The sequence below is a fragment of the Chenopodium quinoa genome, unplaced genomic scaffold (assembly GCF_001683475.1).
Source record: "Chenopodium quinoa cultivar QQ74 unplaced genomic scaffold, ASM168347v1, whole genome shotgun sequence".
NCBI lineage: Eukaryota > Viridiplantae > Streptophyta > Magnoliopsida > Caryophyllales > Amaranthaceae > Chenopodium > Chenopodium quinoa.
The window spans coordinates 2,721,194-2,725,598 of NW_018744498.1; the positions used below are offsets into that span (position 1 = coordinate 2,721,194).

The 4,405-nt window shown below is 33.7% G+C and overlaps 1 long non-coding RNA gene across 1 annotated transcript; it reads right to left on the bottom strand.

The window, feature by feature from the left end:
• Positions 1–2,972: 2,972 nt before the first annotated feature.
• On the bottom strand, positions 2,973–4,176 carry LOC110697761. Its single transcript, XR_002506566.1, has 2 exons — positions 3,869–4,176; positions 2,973–3,495 (listed from the first exon to the last, which is right to left on the bottom strand). It is a non-coding gene; the product is annotated as an uncharacterized LOC110697761 (long non-coding RNA).
• Positions 4,177–4,405: the final 229 nt, after the last annotated feature.

The following is a 4,405-nucleotide window of genomic DNA, read 5'->3' on the forward strand; positions in this document are numbered from 1 at the left end:
AGTGAGAAAAAAATTCAATCAGGAAGTAGGATCGAGCAAACAATACGAAAAACCGGTCGAAATTAGAACGCATATTTCTGGCTTGGTATTTGGGGAAGTTGGCGACAGCAATCAGAGACTGGCGCCAACGCTGGCGTCTGGCGCTACGGCTAAAAGTCTGGCGCCAAGCTCTGGCCCCTGGCGCTACTTCTCACATGCCACAACAGCTTTATGTGCACGATAAAATTTTCCAGTTTCGCGCGATGTTATTTCGGTCTTATTTATGAAAAATATTTCTCAAATTTCCTACGTGTAAAATCCTATGTTTTTAACTCATTACAGATGGTCTTTCCAATGAGATCTTTTTTATGCATATGAAAATAATGTTAATCAAAATTACGCACATTAAATACTTAGAACGTTTCAAGTCTCATCCACTCATTCTAAATCATTGCCGAAACAAATTCAGGAATAAAAATAGAAACCCTCCCTAGTGGAGTCGCCAAAAAAGTGTGGGGAATAAATTTCAAGCGTTAACCCCCAGCTTGAACCCCACTGTAATCAAACACTAAAGTACGATGGCGTCCAAAAGGGAAGAAGATAGAGCAAAAGAGTCGCCAACAAGTTTTAGGAACTTGTAAACCGTTCACAGGGTGAAGGTTACACCCCTTAACGATCCAAGAGATCGTCAAACTCTATAAGGTCTAGAACCAAATAAGGGTTTGGGGATGAAGGTACAAATCCAACCTAAAAGAGATTGAACCTGCCCTAATAATAGGCCTCTACTTTATTCTGATCGTATTCATGTGCGCTTTTTGACTAACCCTAAACCTGTTTATCTATGTTAGTTGAATATAATGCACAAATAAACTATTATTGGCGATCACTTGAATTATAATCAAAATTAACCCTAACAAGATTATTAATTATCTTATTAAGCATAATTACAAGTACAAATTCCCTTTAAACATGCATAAAAAGTATGATCAAGCAATAACAATAATAATATCAAACAACATAATAAATAAAATAATCATGATCATAATTAAAATAATAATCAAACAATAAACATCATAATAACAATTATATTAATCATAATAATAATCATGTTAATCATAATAATAATAATATTATTCATAATCATGTTCATGTTAACATTAAAGCATTATAAAAATAGCAAGATCCTAGGCATGATACTAACAAGATTAATAACAAATCCTAGCATGTCACTAAGCAATAAAAATCAAATCTTTAACCCTAACAAAATACTAACAATCATAAATATTAGGAAGAACATAAAAGGCATCATAACAATCATATTTAATATAAAAAATTACCCTAGACATGATACTAGGAATCATAATAACAATCTAAACATGTTTTCTACATCATAACATCAATAAATCAATAAAAACCATTAAAGTACTTACTTTGATGCCTCGTACCTCTTTTTAATAACAAAATATACACGTTAGTAACTTCAAGGAAAATAATGAACAAAACAATTAAATTAAATAATTGAAATAGAGATTTGGGACCAAACCCTCAGAAATTAAACTTTTCACGTCTAGGGCGAAGGCGACTTCAAATATGGCTAGGTGTTTCTAGATCTTGTGAATCTGGAATTTTTTATGTAAAAAGCAATTTTAGAAAAAGAGAGAAAGAGAGAATAAGAGAATTGATGATTGTTGGTGAATGAAAACTAGTTGTAGGTGAATATAATTGAAAAATGATTGTTGATGAACGAAAACGGAGTTTTTAATACATTATTTATAGAGAAAATCAGCCAAAAAGATAAAATTAACAAAGCAGAGTATTGGCGCATGAAAAACAGAGCTGGCGCTAGCACCAGCTCATTGGCGCCAGGCGCCAACACTAGCGCCAGACACCAATGCCAGCGCCTGGCGCCAATGTCTGGCATTAGGCGCTAGTCCTGTTTTTGACGCGTTTTAAAAATCAGATAAATTTTGTCGTACAAGAGGATAAAATCGTATCTTTTCCTCAAAAATGTTCTTTGATTTAAATTAAAACACTGAAAAGTCAACAAAAGTCAATTTATCAATGCTAATTGAATTAGGAATGAAAAGAACCTTCTAGAAGACTAAAACCATTCCTAATTGCATTAGGAATGATAAATCATATTAGGCTCTCCTCTAGATCATTGGGCAGCATATAAGGCTCAAACCGGGCCCAGTTTAGTAAATTGGCCATAAATTCCTCAATATTCATCGGAATTGGGCTTATAATATATCGTTGGAAAGCTCTTGTCATGCCCCATCCAACTACACTAATATTAGACCCATATCATGGACCAACCAAACTGGATTGGCTGTTTTCTTAAAATAAGTTTTCAAAAACAGAGAGAAGAGAAAAGAAATTAAAACTATCCGCAACACTAAACTTTCTACACTTTCGCTTCATTCGATTATGATTCGACGTGAAAGGTACTCATCACCGAGTTTGGTTTTGGGGAGACACAAATGGGTGTCTACACCTACCTGATGCTTGCAAGATTTAATGGTAGGCACCATATTGATCACAAAATACAAACTACAAGGTTTAAACAATACCAATCAAATACACCAGTATAAATCTAATCAAAGGCGACCCAACACTAAATTCTTGCTTAAATCCAAAAAATCACTCAATTATATATGGGGGAAGGATTTACAGAGAAAAACAAGGGTGCTTAATAATAAAAATAGCAACTTTAACAAGAAAATTTTGATTCAATTATCAAATTAGGCTCATAATTTTGTAATTTTCGAGGCTATATCGTGTGAATCAGATGAATAGGGAATACTAATTAAATTTCATACCTCAAACTTGGCTAGAATATAAACTCTCAGAATAAGGTCATGAGTTAGCAAAGGCAATTTCTGCATAGCACAAGTAGATTAGCTAAAAAAAAAAAAAAGACATTGTTAGTAAAATGACAAACATCGTATGTCATATTATATCAACCTTAGCTTGCATCACTTATCTCCAAGACATATCGAAATTCGACCATCAAGCAAACATATTTTCTATGCCACTGAAAGGTATTAGTACATTTCAAGCTTGTAAATTATGGTTTTGCATACGTAAGAGCTCAGTGTACTAAAAATTGATGATTCTCTCACAATGAAAAAACAATCATGCCCACACAAAATTAAACCCAAAAAAAAAAAGCAAAACAAAAAAATCAAAAAATTCAACCCGAGCCCAAAATCTTCCATTAATACCATGAACTGCAGCAGCAATAAGATAGTGGCCATTCCGAATAAATTGTGAGCTTTAATACAGTTGATTTCCCTCTTTTACACAATTAAGAAGAAGAGGAGAACCTGGACAACGGCATCATCGTCAACAGTGGTCATGTTAACGGCGATGTGAGACAAACTGATGAACCCATACCCACGAATCTCCCTCTCTCGCAACACCATACCGAATGGAGTTTTTTATTTTCATCGGGAGTACTTAGATTGTGAAGTTGATATTCGATGATCACAAACGAAAACACCTTCAGCTCAGAAGCTGCTTAAAAGGAAGATCAATATATCAAAAGCTACTTCAATTGAGGACTTAGAGGCTTCATGGCAGAGGCTCAAATCTAACATTTCATCAAACATTTTAGGGGAGAATTTCAAGAAAGAGAAAAGAGAAAAGCAAAACTAAACCCTAAAGTTGCTACCAAATCGATTGAGAAATTAACTATCCCAATTCTTAAAAATCCCACAAAATCAAGTTGAATTTGTGTACTTTAAACGATTCAAATTCATCACCCAAAGAAGGTGGAAAGAAAGCAAATTTAGGAGCCCAACTGAAAATTATAATTATAATGAACCTAAGATTGAGAAATTGGTATTCGATAATTACAACAATAAAAAAAAGGGAAAAAAATGCTTACTTGAGTAACCCTTCAATGGCTAAGGGAAAGCTCGGAAACTGCTTTGATGAACTAAAAACCCTTGCGTTATCCATGGAAAGAAGGAAACGGGACGGTGATTGATGCCATTTTTGGCGATTTGAGGAAGAAGATCGGGGGAAAATGAGAAAATATTGAGGGAAATGAGAAAAAAAGGAAAGAAAAATAAGGGGCCAAAGAGGACGACAAAATAAAAACCAAGAACAAGCCACACGTTAAAGACCAAAAAGACAAAACTACCCTAGGTAAATTGGGAAATTCAATAAAGGGGCAGAGAGCAAAGGCGTCATTTTTCTGTTCATAAGGAACAGTAAATGTGCAATAGTGGTGCTTGGGGCTTTTGTGCAATAGTGGTTATAGGTTAAGATTAAAGATAAAGAAAGATTAAAGATTATAGAGGGATTTAGATATATAGATTTCAACAAGAAATTTCCTTTAAAAAAAAAGAAATTTGAACGAGAAATTATTTACTTTCCTTAAAAAAAAATAATTATTTCCAGTAACTTAATATTTGTAACT